The following is a 21,664-nucleotide window of genomic DNA, read 5'->3' on the forward strand; positions in this document are numbered from 1 at the left end:
CCGGTACCGGCCATGGCCCAGGGGTTGGGGACCCCGGCTCTAGATGACACCAAGAGCATGGGCCTGGCTGGCATATTCATGATCCTTTTTATTAAAAAAAAAAAAAAAAAAGGATCCAACTAGACTAGTGGTCAGTAACCACTGCTGGCAGGCTAGTTTGAGCTCTGTGCCTTTTTACAAAAATAAACTTTTATTGGAACACAGCCATGCCCATTCATTTATGTACTGTCTGCAAATGTTTTCATGTTACAATGGTCAAGCCTAGCAGTTGCTACCGAAATAATATATCCTACAAAACCGATTATATTTACTATCTGACCCTTTACAGGAAGTTCACAGACCCCTGAACTGGAGGATCCATTACGATTCCCATATTTTCGTTTTCCAAAGTCTTCCTTTCTAACTGCCATTCTTATTGAGGAGGATTTAAGCTAACAGAGGAGGACAATCAATTAAACATTTACGCGACTGCAGGGATTTTCTGAAGGCAACTTTCCACTTCAGAAACCCCACTTGTGGTTACGTGACAGGTCTCAGCCCTGGCAGAGCCCATCATACATTGGAAGTGTTCTTTCAACTAGCTCCGTGTTAACGTCTCTGGATTTTATGGATTAGAACATGGTGTCTAAGATTTCTTTTTAAATCAGTCCCTTAACTAATGCTGAAGGGAAAGAGAAGCTGATCTCAGTAAGAACTGTTTCTCATTCTTTACTGTGGCCTTATATTAATTATGGGTGGTATTTTTGTCTCTATAGAGATTATTGTAAAGGCTTCAGGCAATGGGAAAAAAATATATAAAAGTACAGATGACATAAACACTTGGGTATTAAAATAGAGCTGGTGAGAGCCAAAAGCTCTTAACATCAAACAAAGGTCTTTCAGATCACTATTCCTCCTCTCAGTGCACGATTACTCTTTTGTCTTTCTTTCCTGATTAGGGAGGATCTCTTATCGGGGTAGTTTAATAAAGACTCAATTGACAGGAGTTACAGTGCTGGGCATACAGTAGGCACTTAATAAATGTCTGTTTGATGAATGAGTGGGCTGTGATGGGCGCTTTCAATTGAATCCCAGCCCTCTAGAAACGTTAAATGCTAAAGAAAATACTGCTATGGACATTTGGTGATGGACATTCAGACCACAACATAAAAAGAGTCCAGGGCTTCCCTGGTGGCGCAGTGGTTGAGAGTCCGCCTGCCGATGCAGGGGACACGGGTTCGTGCCCCGGTCCGGGAAGATCCCACATGCCGTGGAGCGGCTAGGCCGGCGAGCCATGACCGCTGAGCCTGCGCGTCCGGAGCCTGTGCTCCGCAACGGGAGAGGCCACAACAGTGAGAGGCCCGCATACCGCAAAAAAAAAAAAAAAAAAAAAAAAAAAGAGTCCAGACATAAATGGACAATGAATTATGATAAAGATCTACACATTGGCCATGGGGAGGGAAGGCTGGGAAGTGTTGGGGGACACAACTATAAGTGAAAACGACTAGTTTCACTGCAGTCTTATTTGCACTTAGTTGGTGTAATTAGCTTCAGGTAAATTGTCTTGCTATCCTTAACCCTATGAGTGCCTATTAGTAAATACCTGCTCCATGAATTTCCATTGTGCATTTGGATTTCACTGGTCTTCAATTCCTTTGCAAGGATTCAAATTTAATCAAGACATCATTATATAAAACTTATATATTCAAGTCAAAGGGCCACCTTACTAAGTTAGCAAATACTATTTTCCCAATAAATATACGAAAACCTGATTCATGAATATGGTATTTATTCTTTACTCTTGCTATTTATTGCTTTTTTATTTTGCTGACCAATATTTAATACTTGTTGAGAGACATAAAGGATGATACAACAAGCACACATTTACATACAAACCACATAAACAAATAAAACACTTCAATCCACCTGAAGCCCCTCAAGGTCTCATCCCTGATCACAGAACTCTTTCTCCCAACAAAATGTAGCAACTCTAGACTTATTATTCCTATGAGTCTCTTTATACTTTTCTACATATATATTCATCCCTAAAAGCATGCAGGATTGTCTACACACTTATAACTGACATGCAACTGTTATCATAATTTAGGGGTTTTTTTGTAAATCATTTTACCTCAATCAGTATTATAGTTTTGAATTTTATCCATATTGGTACATATAGCTGTTGTGTAATATTCCACTACATGAATATAGCATGATATTTCTATCCATTCCATTTTTTATTATTAGGTTCTTTCCAATTTTATTTTGCTATTACAAACAATATTTTTGTGAACACTAATGTACATGTCTCCTGTGAGCATGTGCAAGAGTTTCTCTCGGGTGATATCTAATTATAATAACATTGATACTACTAAAAACAAAGTCTGCAACTTGTTAAGATCTAAAAATGTAACTTCTAAGTATTTTAGATACATTGACTCATTTTATCCTCATATCAACCCTATGAGATATATAATTATTACCCTCATTTTATGGATCAGAAAGCATAAGTGGACATGTGATGTGCAAAATTTCAATTTCACCGGATATAGCAAACTATCCTTCAAAGCGTTATAACATTACTTCCCATTAGAGGTACTTATAAGTTCCCATTGGTCTATGTTCTTGAAGCACTTAATAATGTCAGGTTTTCAAAATTGGGTTTCAAAAATTTTTACAGAGATAAATGATATATATTCATGTGTTGTTTGTGACAGTAGCTCAGATGAGAGAGAGATCAAAGTAATTTTTGTCTTAAGAGTGTGGATAAGTAAAGGAGGTTTGGAGTTGAGAACACAGTAAAATGCCCCTAAGAGAGTCAAACATTGATTGTCAGGCACATGCCCCTCCAAAGGGTGGAGCCTATACCAGCGAAATCTTTGTTTTCTCAACGCTCATAAGACTGTTGAACACTAAAGGGAAAGTCTAAACTAAAAATCAGAGCGTAGGAAGTCTTGTCTCTAACTTTCAGTTCTTTCTCAGCCTGGACATTATAACTTTATGATGAGTAATGAGTCCTAAACACCTCCACGTTCTCTTTTTAGTTGTGAATGATTTGAATAACATGAAGAAAATCAGTACCTTTTTTTTAAACCAAAAATGTTTCCTTTTTTACAGAATTGATTCACTTTTCTTACATCTCCTACAAAAGAAAAGAATGTTATGTATGTTGGATTGATGGAGAGCTCTACTCAGATTATGAACACAAGAAGATTAAGGAGCTTTAAAACTGTGGTCAAAGTAGATAAAAATAAAACTTTCCAGTTCATGGAGGTTGTGGGAAATGCCGTCTTCAAAAAACACACTTATATTAACACTTCAAGCACCCAGGGAACTTCAAGTCCCACCGAATGGAAAATTCCCATAGTGTGGGAAGTGGGCTTCTCACCACAGGGACTGCCGAGTCCCTCTTCAGCAAAGGGCCCCCCTGTGCTCAGCAGATTTTAGAAACCCTACCATTTTTGTCAGGGACCTATGCAAACACACGCGACTGAGGAAGGTGTAAGACTTGTTTTGCAAAGGAACAAAATTCAGGCCATAAAAATTTAGGAGATGCTCATAGCAGCAAAAACACACTATATTTTAGTCATATATCCTATGTTTTTATGGTCAACTCCTTTCCCTACAGAAAAATTAGAGGTGCTACCACCTCTGTAAAACCTTAGCCCCTAATCCTCAGAGAGCATTTCCGAACTCTGAGAATTCTGATTCCCTATTGAATTGTACAGAAGAAGATTTATGGAGCCATGAACCACCCCTTCTGTTTCTGCTGTTCCAGAGAAAACATTTACAGTAATAACAGAAGCTTATTCCTTTTGTTTCTCAGTTCCACCCTTTCAGAAAAGGTCTCTGAGTTCTTCAAACATCAACCTGGATTATCTAGAAGAAACAAATGAGAGAAAAAAATTCTCTTCCTGGCATTTCAGTTATAAAGAGAAGCCCAGGTTTAGTGTCACTGCTATTGACCAAATCCCTGGCCTCGGGGATAGAATGTCTTTTCCTCTTGCCTAGAACAAAGAAAAAATATTTCATGGTAGACTCTTGGTGATGGAGGGTTCGGTTTCCAAGTGATGTAGTGATTATAAGCCAGTCCTTATTCTCACATAAAACTACTTGATAGCAGACATTCAAATTGAAGATTAAAAGAAAAGTGGTTCATTTTTTAAAAATACTACTCTTCATTTCTGTCTTGATTAAGCCATAGTGTGTCTGCTCGCCATAATATCTGTGTCTGAGCTCTCTTAAGGTATCTGAGATGTCAAACTGCAACATGTAACTCCTGGAGAGCCCGTCCCACTAAAGAATATTCTAATTAGCAAGACTTCAGCTCATGATGTACTTAGAAACCAATGTTTTTTGTTTTTTTTTTTTAATTTAACTTAGTACTTTAAAAAAAAGACTTTGCAAGACTTGTTGTCATCCAAGAGTATGTTTGTTCTGTGACAGGTTTCTGGATGAGTCATCTGATATTTGTTTTATTCTTTTAATTAATTTTTATTGGAGTGTAGTTGATTTACAATGTTGTGTTAGTTTCTACTGTATGGCAAAGTGAATCAGTTATACATACTTATATATATATATATATATATATATATATATATATCTCCACTCTTTTTTAGATTCTATTCCCATGTAGGTCATTACAGCGTATTGAGTAGAGTTCCCTATGCTATATAGTAGGTTCTTATTAGTTATCTATTTTATATATAGTAGTGTGTATATATCAGTCCCAATCTCCCAATTTATCCCTCCCCCCCATTTCCCCTGGTAACCATAAATTTGTTTTCTACATCTGTTACTCTATTTCTATTTTATAAATAGGTTCATTTGTACCATTTTTTTAGATTCCACATATAAGCTATATCATATGATATTTGTCTTTCTCCATCTGACTTATTTCACTCAGTATGACAATCTCTAGGTCCATTCATGTCACTGCAAATGGCATTATTTCATTCTTTTCTAAGACTGAGTAATATTCCATTGTATATATGTACCACATCTTCTTTATCCATTCCTCCCTCGCTGGACATTTAGGTTGCTTCCATGTCCTGGATATTGTAAATAGTGCGGCAATGAACATTGGGGTACATGTACATTTTTGAATTACGGTTTTCTCTGGATATATGCCCAGTAGTGGGAATGCTGTTTTTTCACACAAAAAACTGATGTGACTCACTTTCTTGCAGTGGTCTGGAATCGAACCTGCATTATCTCCGAGGTATGCTTGTATGCAGATATAATGATGACTAAATCTCTTTTTCAATTTCTGTCACCTGAAATTGATCCTATTTAACTTACTACTCTGGAGAGTATTAAATGTAGAACTAGCCTGAGTTTTTCCTTACAGCCACTATTTGGGCAGTTTTCCAGGTTCGTGGATTTTGACCCACTTTCATTAGCAAAAGCACATGAAATGAATTCACACATTTACTTGCAGTGCGTTCAAATGTATGGGGAAACGTGGCATCTTTATTTCTCTAAAATTGACTTACTGTTTCTCCCAAGCGCCACCTGCTGGGCTGTATGTGCGCTTGTGATTGTGCATGGAAGTTCAGAGGCACTGGAATTTTCAAGCAAACTTTTTGTTGAAGAATAACGTACATCAAAAAATACGCAAATATTTTAGGTGTACAGCTGCATAGATTTTCACAGAGTAAACACACTTATGGAGTGAACATCCAGATCAAGAAATAGAACATTACCAGGACCCCAAAACCACCCACCTCATGCCACCTCCCTGTTACTAAACCTGGGGGTGGGGGGGTAATTGATATAATTCAATCTGGTAACCCCAATCTGTTAAAATTCAATTAAGACTCAATTCAATCTCTTAAAATTCAATATTTTAAGCTGTGCATAAAATTGTCCATTATGTAAAATGCTCAATCTGTCACATTGCACCCTTTTCTCCCTTTGTGCTCAGCAAGAGAGCATCTAAATGAGGTTGTGGGACAGAAGCGTCCTCGTGATTTGAAGGCAGGAGGGTCTCAGATCTGCATTCCACACTGGTTCTGGGACAAGAGTCAATACTCACCCTGCTGTCATCAGCTGCTGGCATCTGTCACTCAGGTAATGCATAGCTGAGCAGCGCCTGGTTACTGCCCCTGTTAACTGGGCCCCCATCAGCACATCAGCTCTGGATGGCGCCGTGAATCCCCTCCGGTATATGGTCATGATCTTGGCCCAAACGCTTCCAACATCGTGCTTCTTTCTCCACTACAGTGACCTTCAGGCAAGAGCCTTGACCTTGTGCCCAGTTTTCTCTATTTCTCCTCTGAAGGGGGCTGTCGGAACTTCTCAGTCCCATCCATACTACATAAGAACTGAGGACAGCTTAGGGGTACCCAGTTTCAAGCCCTTTCCTAGTGCACAAGTACATTTCTCTGCCTTCAACACGGTGAAGTTATCTTCTCCAGGGTCATAAATGGGAACTTGGTCTTGAAAGCGCCATCAAACACACATCTGATCCCCTGTCTCCCCGCTGTGTCAGTCTTTGGCCCCTGCAGGAGCACCATTGCCCACTGCCAGGTTGGAAGTGGCCATATGCAGTGCTTTTCTTAGAGGCCCACAGATTCTACCCAGTGTGCCCAGGGAAGCAGGCCACAGCCGCAACATTCTTGGGCTACCCCAGACCTATCCGTAGGCCTGAACTTTAAAAAAGCCAGCCACATTACTAGGAATGAGAACTTCAACACCTGATATGTTCCCTGCATCTCCTTTCCTCCCTCTCTTTAAAGCAAACTTTGAGTATGTAAAGCAACAATCTTCAGGCTTTTCTTTCTTCGATATTACATCCCACCCAGGGCAGTAACCTTCCCACTGGGCTTTTCTTTCCTCTACTGTCTACCCATTCACCCCCTTCTAGTGGTCACAGATGGAAGGGGCACAGAAGAAATTCTATGATCCAAGCCTCCAGGTCCAAATCTTGATCTGTTCAGTGGGACTTAACAGGAGTTTTAGAAGATTCTTTCTCCATAATAAAGACTGATTCTCTAGACTCTTATTTAAAAACAACAGCAACAATCATTTTATGTATCAGATTATCTTCTGTTCTCTTTCAATTTCTGCTATAACAATTCTCATCTCCCCCCATCCTCCCAAACCCTCACTTTACCCATCTGCCCAAGGTGACAGCGTACTTCAGGTTACTACAGAGAAGGCCATATATACAGAATCATAAAATAGAAAAGCACATTCATATATTTCAAAATGTTAATTCTAACACACTGAAATGAATTAATGTAAAATACATGAAGAGTAATTTTAGCATTTCCCCCAGTAGCCCTGCACTAACACAGAATCATACACTGTAACTAAAGAACTCTAATTTATCAGCTTCAGAAGTATTGAGTTAACGAGACTTGAAAATAAAACTTAATGCATATCTGTGTTTATATAACCCTTTATTGTTCACAAGATGCTTTCACATAAATTATCTCATTTTATCCTTACTCAGTGAAGGATGTATTACTGTCCTCATTCGGAGGCCTAGGGAAGTAAAACTCTGCCATCAGCATATAGTGATATAGTGAGATTTAAAAACAAAAAAACTTCTATATTAAAATACATGTAGCTCTGAAGGTAACAGTTTAAATTAGGGACCAGGATAGACTCACTTGGTTTTGAGAAGAACCATCTTTCTGAACCACTTTTGTCATGAAATGTGTAACAAACAGGGGCCCATTATTCTTTGGGAAACTGAATATTGGTAATGTAATCAAAGTCCTTCAAAATGAGATGGTAGTTGCCCTATTTAAATATTTGATCAGCTCGGCTGTGGGCGGGTACATGATTGCAGAGCTTAGTGTGATGTGGTTTCATGCTTTGCTTGGTCAGACAAGGACCAGAGGCAGCGCTCAGGCTCTTCCGTTCTGGAGCACACTAAAAATTTGTGCTTTTCTTGGGACAAAGCACAAGGACATAGCATCAGGCCAGGAGATATGTCCAGTAGAGCAATCAAAGGGAAACTGCGGCTAAAGAATTCTAGGAAAATATATAGAATTTAAAATTTTCCCTTTGGGCATGGTAGTTCCTATATGTTATCCTCAAGTGTCAGGAGAGTCTGTCTAATTCACAGCCCTTTTTAACTCATGATTGGAAGGATCATCCTTGTCCACATTCTTTGACAGAACAGACTTGAGAGAATAACTACAGCATGGAAAGGGGATCAGAGACCCCGCAGGAGGAGACGGAGGGAACTGAGCCTGGAGCCTGAGGTGTGAGGGGCACAGGTGGGCTTGAAGAACTTTCTAGCACTCCTCTGGGGTTCTCATAAATACCTTCCAGCACCCACGGGGGGCTCAGGTCAGGGACCACTGAACAGTAAAGGAGGACCTCCCATATACTGGAAATTAATTTGATGCAGAATTAGTCATATTTGGAGGTAACTTTAACCTGTGTCATTTGTATTTGCCAAAAATAAATTATAGTTAAATATTATATTAGCTTTCTCCTGAATATCCTTTAAATCCTATTAAAGAATAGCGTCACACAATCCGAAAAAATTAAATGGTCTTTATTATTGTCCATTCTCAGGGCACCTCTGTTCCCACCCGTTCGCCAGTCTGCGGGAGTCGTTTCTTAGTGACGCGCCTGTTTCCTAGTCAACTACCAGGTGTCAGTCCAAGCTCAGCCCTCTCGGCACTTTCCTGGCCCACGGAATAAAGCTTCTTTTTTTTCTTTCTGTCCAGGAGGAACTTAGAGATCCTCAAGACCCTCAGGGTAAGGTACAGCGACCACAGAGGCCACTGGACGCTCTTCCTGGTGAGACCCATGACCTTCGTGGCTCTGAGCAAATGAAGCATCTCTGGCTCGGGGCACCAAGTAAACCACCATCGTTCCCTTGAACTCTGAGCACTTCAAAGGGCCTCCGCTCCCCGCAGTTTGCAGCCTCCGGAGGAGCCGCCCTTCCTTCCCGCCACCCCCAACCCCGGGTCCCAAGCCCCGAGGGACTCCCGGCCGGGCTCAGCATCTCCGCGATGCGCTCGCAGATGAAAATGGCTTTCCCTCTTGTAGCCCATCCTCCACAGGTGTCCGCAGGACTTTCCCTGTGGGTGCGAGATGCCTGCGGGAGCTCCTAGAATCAGGTTCTCGCCACATCACAGAGAAGGCAAAAAAAGTGGCGGGGGGCTGCTTTTTTGTTGTTTTTTCCCCCTTGTGGATTTTTGTGAGGGCGGAAATAACCTCTTCCAGACATGTCCCAGCTGATATAGGCTTTCAACTCGCTCCTGGGTCAGCCTATCCCTGGAAAGATCACCAGTCAGAGGAGCTGGGACACCATGATGGGTATAGATGGGTTAGACCCATTTCCCAGAGCAGGACACTGCCCCAGACTCCCAAACGGGGCTCTGTAACCAAGGCTGTTGTGGAGGCAGTGAGCAGAATCTGCTTCACCAGGTAAAAAACTGATCCAAAACAAACAAAAAGACCTACCGAAAGTTCACAGGAGAATACACTCTCTTCTCAGTAAATAATTTAAAAAGTGTGTATACTGTGTGGGTAACTTATAGTGAAACATTTTTAAAATTCTGTGTACCTCTTTTGACTACTCGCAAGGTTGATTTGTGAGAATTTCATTATTTGGAATGCATTTTTTGTCCAGTTCATTAAATCTCAACTTGCGGGGGGGCGGGGATAAAAACAAGAAAAGGTGTTTTCTATTTCCCACACTACTATTTTGCTTGGAACTCTGTTGGATCTCTTTGTCTAGTCCCTTAGGTACATCTTGGACGGATCCCATGACTTTCTAGTCACTTTCAATTACCAAGATTATATTCATTTAAAATTTTTATCTAAATATCTAATTATGTGGTATGAATAATACCACAGTGGAATAATACTTAGCCATAAAAAATGAAATCATGCCATTTGCAGCAACATGGATGGAACTAGAGATTACTGAGTGAAGTAAGTCAGACAGAGAAAGACAAATATCATATTTTTTAGATTCCACATATAAGTATCACTTATATGTGGAATCTAAAAAATAATACAAACGAATTTATTCACAAAACAGAAACAGACTCAGACATAGAAGACAAACTCATGGTTACCAAAAGTGAAAGGGGGGGAGGGATGAATTGGGAGTATGGGATTAATAGATACATACCACTATATATATAAAATAAACAACAAGGATTTACTATACAGTGCAGGGAACTATATTCAATATCTTGTAATAACCTATAATGGAAAAGAATCTGAAATAAATAAATAAATAAATATATATATATATATATATATATACTTTGCTGTACACCAGAAAGTAACACAACATTGTAAGTCAACTATACTTCAATTAAAATATATAAATGTATACATAACATATCTATATCTGTATCTATATCTATATAAATGTATACATAACATATCTATATCTGTATCTATATCTATATCTATCCTCTCTCCTCTTCTCCAAGCAAAGGCCCCAACTTCAGAATGAATGAGACCGTGGTCCTCTCTTTCCTTTCTTCTACTCCTGCACCTTGGAGTTGGTAATGGGAAGACACAGTTGACCTCTGGGATCGCCCTTGGTCCTCTTCTAACCTCAAGCTACTCTGGTGTTGGGTGAGGAAGAAGGGATCAGGGAAAATAGTAAAAGCCTTTTTCCTGGGTACGTTTGTCATTGTTTCTCTGTGGTGGCTGCTGCTTCTGAGCTACCACCAACTGGCCACCAGACACTCCAAGAGAAAGAGACTTTCAAATGCTGGCCCTCTCACAGATGTCATGCATGACATTTTTCAAAGGCCTTATTGGAGTCTCCTTACTACACTATTTGCTGATGTGTACCTCACTTCAACTCAACACAAATTTATCCCTCCCCTCTCCTTACTCCCTGGTAATCATAAGCTTGTTTTCTACATCTGTAACTCTATTTCTGTTTTGTAGGTAAGTTCATTTGTATCCCTTTGTTTTAGATTCCACAAATAAGCAATATCATATGAACAGCCATCTTCAGTGGAGAATTAATCAGATGACACAAAACTGGCTCTTCTCTGTGATGTCACCGTCAGCAACTTTGCATTCCAACTGTGGGTGTGCAAACATCTCCACCATTGGTCCTTGCTCTCTCTCCTGCCCCCTTGCCTCTTCTCTCCATCTTCAGTTAGGCTGGGACTGATGGGCAAGCCTGCTTGCCTGGGGAGATGTACATCTGGGGAAGAGATCCAGCCTTTCCCCTCTGCAGGCATCCACCCTCCTTATGAGCAATTTTCTTAGAAATCCCATCACTTGGCTTTGGAGATCGTAAAGCATCACTGTCATGGACAAGTGCTTCACCAGACCGACACCCACACTTCTTATGAATCCCCCACTTCTCCCAGTGCTTCTTTAGTGGGCTAGGAAGGGGCACTGGCTGACTTTGATGGATAATAGGGATGATGTGTCTCCTCGTGGGAAACCTGGAGCAGGGTCTGGTCCCAGCGGTTTTTAAGAAGGTGGGTGTGTAATACCAAAGTGTAATACCTCACTTAGTCCTTAGGTATGCTGTATTAAAGAAAAGACGATAACTCTAACATTTTTTTTAAGGGAACGCTATTTATTTATTTTGGCTGTGTTGGCTCTTCGTTTCTGTGCAAGGGCTTTCTCTAGTTGCAGCGAGCGGGGGCCACTGTTCATCACGGTGCGCGGGCCTCTCACTGTCGCGGCCTCTCTTGTTGCGGAGCATGGGTTCCAGACACGCAGGCTCAGTAGTTGTGGCTCACGGGCTTAGTTGCTCCGCGGCATGTGGGATCTTCCCAGACCAGGGCTCGAACCCATGTCCCCTGCACTGGCAGGCGGACTCTCAACCACTGCGCCACCAGGGAAGCCCTCTAACATGTTTTGAGTACTTACTTCGTTTCATCTAATTGTCACAAGAAGACAATAAAGTAATATGATTCTCACGTGATAAGTGAGGAAAATTTAAGCTCTAAGTATTCAGTGACTTTCTCACAGTCTTACAGCTGGTAAATGGGATAGAAACACAGGTCTGTCTGATCCCAAAGCCCATACTTTTGTCACTTCTGCTGTTTTTTATACAAATAGTATCTGATAAGTGGGTCTGATAACCTCTCTGAATAACTAGTTTTAAATAAGCTGACTTCAAAATAAAATTAAATTAAAAGGGAATGTCCACCACTGGTCATAAACAGCATTCACCATTTTCATTACAACTCACTCAGCTTACTCATTCCTTCATTTAAGGTGAATGGATAAAGAAGATGTGGTATGTATATAAACACAATGGAATACTGTTCAGCCATAAAAACAAGATTGAAATTTTGCTATTTGCAGCAACAAGGATGGACTTGGAGGGCATTATGCTAAGTGAAATAAGTAAGACAGAGAAAGACAAATATGTATAATATCACTTATATGTGGAATCTAAAAAAATGCAATAAACTAGTGAATATAACACAAAGAAGCCGACTCAAAGACATTACAGAACAAACTAATGGTTACCAGTGGGGAGAGAGAAGTAGGGATTGGCAATATAGGGGTGGGGGCTTAAGAAGTACAAACTATTAAGTATGAAATAAGCTACAAGAATATATTATACAGCACAAGGAATATAGTAAATATTTTATAATAACTATAAATGGAGTATAACCTTTAAAAACTAGAATCCCTATATGGTACACCTGTAAATTATATAATATTATACATCCACTATATTTCAACTTAAATATCAAAAAGTTTTTAAAAGAGTAATTGAGGGCTTACTGTGAGAAGAAATGGAATATAATATGTTCTCACCCTCAAACTAGCTTGCAACTAGTAAAGGACCTAAAGACATAGAGAAAATGACTTAATAAAAGTTGAAAGATCCTAGAAAAAGGTAAACATCAAATTCTAATGGGATTCTGAAGTTCAATTTCATGTTTGGTGGAGTGGATGTCTTAGAAAGTTACAATCTGAGTTGAGTCCTAGGGAATGGACAGACTGGAGTCAAGAGATGTCAGGGAAAACTTGAGCATGGAGAACAGACAGCGTGAAAAAAGCAGAGAGGCAAGAAATCTTTCAGCAGGTTTGGAGACAGCTGGTTTGGCTGGAATGTAAGCTGTGTAGAATTTATGTATTAGAGATTGGGAGATAAAATCAGAAACTTAAGTAAGGGTCATATCACAGAGAACCTTCGCTTGTCAGGCTGAGGTTGTGACTAGGATACCATTCAAAGAATTTGAGCTGAGTATTATTTCACTGGAGTTGAGCCTGAGGGGAGTGAGCCTTGGAGAAGCATGTAAGATCCATTAGAGTGAGAGAAACTGAAAAAGTAAAAATAAAAGGTAGAACAAGCAGGAAACCATTACAATTATCATGGAATGCATTATAAGAGGAAGTATTGACAAGGATGTGCAGCACCTGGAATCTTGGTACACTGTTGGTTGGAGTATAAAGTGGAACAATCATTTTTCAGAGTTGTTTGGCAAATTTCTTAAAAAGTTTAATTCTACCTTATGGCCCAGCAAGTTCACTCTTAGGTACTTACCCAAGAGAAATGAAAACATATGTCCACTAAAAGACTTATATAAGAATATTTCCAGCAGCCTTACTCAAAATATTGTCCATCAACAAAAAATTAGGTGAACGAATTGCAGTGTATTCATATAATGGAATGCTATTTAACAATTAAAAGGAATGAACTACTGACATACACAATAACATGGTTGACTCGCAAAAGTTTAATGTTAAGGAAGCCAGATAAGAGTCTGGGCCATGTGATTCCATTTACGTGAAATCCAAATTCAGGGAAAGTTAATCTATGGAAAGAGAAATTTTAAAATAGTGGGTGTTAAGGGAGGGATGGAGAATGGGATGGAAAGGTACATGAGGGAACTTCTCAGATGGTGTAAATGTTCTGCATCTTATTTTTGGTGGTGGTTACACATATTATACAATTGTCCAAAACTCATCATCTGAACATGTGACAACTCTGCACTTTATGTTAATTACATCTCAGTTAAAAACATTAGGGCATTGATAATGTAGCCTCTGCTCAACCTCCCTGAGAAAAACACCTAACAAATCAAAACAATCAAATACTTTATCTGAGGAATGAATCAAAATAAAATGGCAGAAATAATGGTTGAAAAAGACCTAAGAGCGAGCAATAAAACCAATAAAAACCTACAGTAAAGATAAAATAACATGCTCAGATTTTTTAAATTAATGTAATTATTTTTGTAAGAGATAGTGAATGTTATAAAATTAATACTTTAGTAATAGCCTATATATCAAATGCTAAATTGCGGCCCAAAATTCTGAAGTCAGTGGGAAAAGATAAAGCAGTGGTTTGTTTAAAGAAATCTCTAATTAAAAGGGCTAAAGTCCTGCTGTAGAAAAAGCCAGTATTATGCTCAAATGTCATATTTTCAAAAGTATTCATTGTAAACTCTTTTTAAAGAATATTGTTTCAATTAAGTTCATGGTTCATAAAAGTTGCTTTAGGGACAAAACTGATTTGTTCTCACACTGAGAAGTAATATAGTGTTTACAGAAAAGTGTCCTTCTATCTGTAGGGCAGATAGAGCTCATGTAAAAACGATGTCGTTATAGCTTTATGTAATTAGCTTAGGAAGCAAAATTAAATTACGATTCATTATCTTTCACCCAGATAAGCTCTAAGAAGTGTATACTTAAGGTTACCTGTTTCGGAAGTCAAAAATTATATTTACTGTTCAAAAGCAAGATAGAAATCTGTAGAATCTGTTATTCTTGTGACTTGCTTAGGGAGTAAAAGTGAGTTAAGGGCAATACAAAATCCGTTTGAGAAGGAAAATATAGCCTTGTACTGTGTATAACTCATGTACCTCTTTTTAGGAGGAAAGCTAAGCTGTTACCTGGAAGTGTATTTTCCAGTGGTAAGCAGATAATATTTCTGTATAGGAATACCAAAATTCTGTGCAGATACCATGTAGAAAGGTGAGAGTGTGTGAGAATGAAACAGAATGCAAACTCTTGAAATATACTAGGATAATTTGGGTCTCCCCAGCTCCCCACTGAATACTTGTTAATTCTCTTGGCTTCTACTACTCTAAGAGACTAGCACATGGTTACTGGAAATAAATGGAATGGCTCAATGGGCAAGTGGTTGAATAAATCGTGGTAAATATCTACGAGGAAATATTACCACTAATAGGTGGAGTTAATTAGATCCGTTTTGACATTGTGTACTATTTGTATGTTAAATGAGAAAAAGAAAATTTTAGAATAATGTGTACTGTGAGTATTCATATTGGTAAAAACAATTCAAAAGGGAAAAACTCCCCATATGGTATGAAAACATACCAGCAAATACCATACTAGAAGAGTTAATATTGTTCAGTTTTAAGAGGGAAAACTTGACAGATCTGTTTAAAATGCACATGTCAACTGCTATAAGGAGACGGCTTAGGAAATATGTGGACTGTAATGGAAAATTCAGGAAAGATGGGTTAACATGGATGGATGGATGAGTGGATGGACTGGTGGATGGAGAAAGGAGAGAAGAAAAGAAAAGAAAGGGAGAAAGGAAAATTATTTTTCTTCAGAAATATGAAGGCCTTGTTCCATTATTGTTCTAGTATCTGATGTTTCCGATGATAATTCTATTGCCAAAATATATTTTGCTCTTTTTATCCTTATTCTGATATTTCATAATCAGGATCTAAATGTGAGTCTTTTCTGTTTAAAGGATTTGGTTGCCCTTCAGCTCAGAAAAAAATCCTCATGTTGCTTTTCAGACCATTTAGACCCCTCTATTCCCTCTGTTCTATCTTTCTGGCACTACTACTTGCTGGCCATTTGACCTCTTTTACTATTTCTCTAAAATATTCCATATTCTCTTCTTGTTGCTCCACGTTTTGATATTTTTTTCATTTTTCCCCTTTTTTAAATTAAAAGGATTCTTTTATACACTTTTTTCCTTTTTGCAGCATCCTGTTCTTGTTTTATAGATACAACATCTTCTTAAATTTATATGTTTCTCGAAGTCCTCCTCTGTGTCGTAAATTATCTCTTATCCTCTGGGGTCAATTTGTGTGTATGTGTGTGATTGTATTATCCTGAAACAATGAAGAGAAAAGAGAGTGAGATTATAGATAAAGGGTAAGAGATATCCATAGTTTCCTTGACGATAGAGAACATATTAAGGATTATTGATGACTGAGAAAGAGGTGAGGAGGGAAATACGCTTCTTAGAATTCATGCTGAGGAATGGATGTGGAAGAAGAAGCCATTGACCTGGTGGAAATGGGTTGCAATTCTAGCACTGTCACTTATCTCCTAGATGATCCTAGGTATTTTACTTAATTCACAACTTTCACTATTATTTAATAGATCTTTACCAAATAGACCAGTATGTCCCAACAGAATGCTCTGTGATAATGGAAATATTCCATATCTCCACTGGCCAGTATGGAAGCCACTTGCCACATGTGTTTTTGGGGCACATGAAATGCCATTCATGTGATTAAAGGAGTGAATTTTTATTTTCATTTCCTTTTAATTGTTTCAAATTTAAATAGCCACTTGTGGCTAGTGGTTAAAAGAGAGAAACAGAACAGACGAGAAATAGACCTTTATTCATCCATACAAAAGTGCTTTTATGAGGTATAACTATTAGAATCATATATAAATCAGGAGATAGAATTCTTGGCTACATGATTCAGAATGCCATAGCCAAAGGAAAAAAATAGTATAAAAGAAGTTTAAAAGAGAGCCAGTCTTCTTCTTCCTGAAAGTATTACGCTTCTGACCACATTTTCTTTTCTTTTTTCTTTTCTTTCTTTCTCTATCTTTCTTTCTTTCTTTCTTTTGTTCTTTCTTTCTCTCTCTTTTCTTTTTTTTTTTTCTGGATGTGTGGTATCCACCTGTCTACATCACAGCAAAGGAAGTAGCATAGTTTGTACGATTGCACAAGTCAAAAAACATAAACAGTACAGTAAATGTCATGAGGCACTCCCCAGAAGGTTTCATTAGGATAAATCTTATCTCAGCTGCAATGGCCTTGCCCACCAGCCCTAATGAGTGACTCTGACTCTCACTGGCTCTTGAATTCCTGCCAAAGCCAGCACATATTCACAGCCGAGCTCTCAGGGAGCAGCCTCTTATTTTTGTTATTTGTGGCACTGGACCTCTCCTTGAACGTCAGGGAAGCATCCATTCAGCAGTAGAGCCATCCACAGAGTGACTTCTCCCAAAGTTATTGTCACTAGATACACAAAATTTATATTTCCTTTTAAGAATATGGATGGATATATAAACCATTCCTCTTTTAGATTTATATTCTGCATAGGATAGGCGTAATCTTGTGAAAAGAGCTCTGGACTTAGGGTCAGAGGAGACGGGCTTTAACCCCAGTTCTGCCATTAGCCAGTTGTGTTCTTCCTGTGTAGGTCACTCAACTGCTCTAGGCCCCAGTTCCCCCAACTGCAAAAGGGGGGCAATTCTACGACATCAACATTAGGATCCCTCACAGCAGACTAAATAGAAAGGTCGCCTCACCCAGAATTGACCCATGTAAATAAGTAGGAGATGGGACAGGTGGATGGTTCTGTTTCTATGCTGCTGGATGCTCATAATAGGTCATCCCAGTAAAAGGAAAACCAACCTGCTAACTGGTAACTTGATGATGTTAGGGAATTTGAGGACACAGTTCTGTGTCCAGATGATGCCATTTCTCACTGTCTATCAGGAGACTCCTCAATCACATGTGGACAAAGGCAGCACAAGCCTGGCAGCCCCATGGGGATTCCACAGGCAAAGAGCTCCATCCCTGCTACATCGGGAGCTTCTCAGCCTGGCCGTGGTCGATGGTAGTTTGGAGATCTCAGTGTCACTATAAGCATCTTGCTTCCACACCCATCATTATTAATCATGTTTAGCTTTGGTCCTTTTCACTTTATCCTCAATAACCTGTTGTCTACTTTATGGAAGATTAAATGCTTGTAGTTCCTGAGAGTGTTTCTGGGTCAATTTGGGGGGTTTGTGCCCTCTCTGTAAGGACAGTATTTTACTTCTCATTAATATGCATTTCACTTCCATAAACGGAAATCCCTTGCAACTATAGGATACTTCAAAAGGTAGAAACCATAGAATAAACATATTTAAAACAGCATGCCAGTTTCTTTTTCAAATAATAAGCATTGCATTTAAAACAATGTGTCTAATAGTTAGTTGGAACAAATATAATAAATATACCACGGAGTGTCCAAAAGTCTGGAAGCATAGGAGAAGTAGTATATTTATTGTACATTATACAGATGGGGAAATTGAGTCTCTGAATGGCTGAGAGCTCAGAGTTGGGTAAGGAGTAGATCAGATCCAGAATCCAAGGTCATATTGGTCTATGTATCTTGTCCCACATTAGGTATAAGCATTTCAAATTAGAACCAGCTTCCTAACACATCTGTATATTTTTTTCTCATCAAAAGCTTATAAATACCAAGACAGCAACCAACTCACCTTGAAAGTGATTCAAGACTTAAAAAACTGGGTCATTTGTAGAGATGTGGATGGATCTAGAGAGTGTCATACGGAGTGAAGTAAGTCAGAAAGAGAAAAACAAATATCGTATATTAACACATATATGTGGAACTAGAAAAATGGTACAGATGAACTGGTTTGCAGGGCAGAAATAGAGACACAGATGTAGAGAACAAACGTATGAACACCAAGGGTGAAAAATGGAGGGCGCAGGTGGGGTGGTGGGATGAATTGGGAGATTGGAATTGACATGTATACACTAACTTGAATAAAATGGATAACTAGTGAGAACCCGCTGTATAAGGAAAAAAAAACAATGGACATATCAATATTTATACCACATACTTGAATAAATCTCCATCAGTCCTCTCTACCACTTTTGGTTTTTAACCGTATGGGAAAAAATAGTAAATATTGAGTTAAAATAAAGAAACTGCTTTATTTTCTCTCTAAAAAAAAAAGGACTTTTAAAAATTTCATTATCTTTTCATTAACTTACTTAAAGAATGTTCTGAAAATATTTGTATACTTTTAAAAAGAAAACTTTTTATCCTGAAGCCCATTTTGTGTATAATGAATGTGTCTTCATTCTGTGACATTAACTATATGTGCATATCAATGTTCCCACTTAAAGTAGAAAGCTAATTGCAGGTGTGTCATGTCTAACCTGTTTATACCACATATGGCCCAGTATCCTAGGCAGCTACAATAATAAAGACTCAAAGAATCTTCAAATGTTTGGGCTAAACAAGAGCCTATAAGAGGTCTACACCAACCTCCTCACTTCACAGATGAATAAACTGAGGCTCATTCATTCGGTGAGCACAACTTTGTTGGATATCTGTTGTGTGCCTTCCCTAGGTTTCAGTTCAGTAGGTCAGAAAAAGATGAATCAGCCCAGAGAAGTCAAATGATTGCCCAAGAACACTCACAGCTGCATGCCACACCTAGGATAAAGACAGTTGGGGCAATGGCGATCAGAACACCTAGGACTGAAATGAGCTGGCACATGTCTGACATTGTTTAGGAAGGTGCTAGTGGTAAGAGGGCCAATGGATACAAACTCAGTGAGTATGAAGGGAAGGAAGTGTGGGGAATGTTTTTAAATATTAAGATTTGAGAACTTCACAATACTCTGTAATGGCCTATACGGGAAAAGAAGCTAAAAAAAAAAAGTGGATATATGTATAACTGATTCACTTTGCTGTACACCCAAAACTTACACAACATTGTAAATCAACTATACTCCAATAAAAATTTAAAAAAAAAAAGATCTGAGAACTTCAAAGAAATATTTCCAAGCTTATCTAGCAATGCCACTTGGGTTAAGAGACACGACCTGATGGAACAGTTGAGCATTAACAGAGGATTCTTCAGAAAAAGCCAGGCTTTGCGGTGGTATGATATTCAAAAGGTACAAGGTGAACCGCATTAGGCTCTCCAGCCTCTAGACATCAAAAAGTCATTTCTGTCCTGGGTGGGAGCAGGTGCTCCAGACTCACATCTTTCTCTCAACCACTCTACTCTGTAAGTGAAATCTAAGGGCATTCCTGCCTAAACAGATACCAAATTACAAATGAAATCAAGCCTCCTTGGGCAAACCAGGAGGTTAAGGGGAAGAAAATAAAAGCAAATCCATTTCTATATCACCTCCCTGCCAAGGCAGCAAATCTACAATACGAACATAGGACACTGAAGGTTATGATGAAAACCTCCCACGCTTGTTCTAGAAAGGACTAGAAGAGGCATTCCAGGCCACTGTGGACCCCAAGCCATCACTGATTCCTCCACCAGATCCTTGGCCTCTGGGCAGACCCAGTTTACCCTTCAAGAAGAATGAGATCATGAAAAGACTAACTCACCATTGTTTATGCCTCCAAAGCCTACTCACTATTAATTTGGGGGGGATAGGGCTTCCACCTGGGAAACTTTTCCTTTAGATTATTATGGCCTCAGGAAGGTTGCCTTTGGAAATGGAATGCTTCCAATGACTCAGAATCTAGTTCATGTAGAAGGGGCCCAATCTGAGTTTAAACTATGTATATTCTAAGGACTTCAGTGTATCTGGACATGTTTGGAGGGCTTTCAAGATGGGATCACAAAGATAAATTCTAATGGAAATCTGAGAAGCTCTAAACCATGTCTTTGGTTCAAGATTAATGGAGCAGTATCACAGTATCACACAGAGGCAGTATGGTGGTGGCATTTCAGTATAACCTCTGAGTATGCTGGAGGCCCAACGTAGATAGAGACTCTCAAAAAAGAAAGAGTGAAAAGATAAAGTCAGTTCAGTGTTTTCTCCATGAGATTGAGAGAACAATTACCCAACAGTATCGCTGTCTATAGGACCAAGAACTGGCGCCCTCAGCATAAATGTTGGCATCCTTGATGGCACAGATCAGCTGCCTCTGTAAGGACATAACCAGGCACTGGACAGTGGCAATGCCCAGGACACCTGGGGATTGATTAGCGTAAGCAGTTGAGGCATTGGGGGAGGAAATGGGGATCTCTGTCCTCACACACCTCCTTCTTCAAAACAAGAAGATTTATTAGCAGAATGCATGTGAGAAACCTGCAAGGATATTCAAAAAAGATTCAGGAGGAATTTGAAAGAAGTTGTTATTCTTGTAGGGACACTGGGAGGCGGAGCCAGAAAAATGCTGTTTAATGACTATTGTCATGAACATTATTTAGTCCTGTGCTGCTGCAGCCTCTAAAATACAGGTTAAGCAAGAAAACTCTGTGCTCTTTCCTTCTTTAATAAAATGTATTTGAGGAATTCTCTAGCTTGATAAATTATGAAATATCATTTCCATCCTTCTAGTCTGCTTGTGGCTCCTCCTGCATCTTCTTTGTGTATTGCCATGTGAATTTCCTCAAAAAAAGAGGCAGTATAAATGAGAACAATACTTTCTTTGAATAGAGCAATGTCAATGGGTTCTAGAAAGAAAGTACAGCATTTCTGCTGCATTGAGCCATCACCAAAAAACCCGCATAATTTATTCTCTGTTACTATCAAGACTGCCCTTTAAACATTTCACTTAAAAATTGCCTTCACGGGCTTCCCTGGTGGCGCAGTGGTTGAGAATCCGCCTGCCGATGCAGGGGACACGGGTTCATGCCCCGGTCCGGGAAGATCCCACATGCCACGGAGCGGCTGGGCCCGTGAGCCATGGCCGCTGAGCCTGCGCGTCCGGAGCCTGTGCTCCGCAACGGGAGAGGCCACAACAGTGAGAGG

This window comes from Physeter macrocephalus, chromosome 14 (assembly GCF_002837175.3).
Source record: "Physeter macrocephalus isolate SW-GA chromosome 14, ASM283717v5, whole genome shotgun sequence".
NCBI lineage: Eukaryota > Metazoa > Chordata > Mammalia > Artiodactyla > Physeteridae > Physeter > Physeter macrocephalus.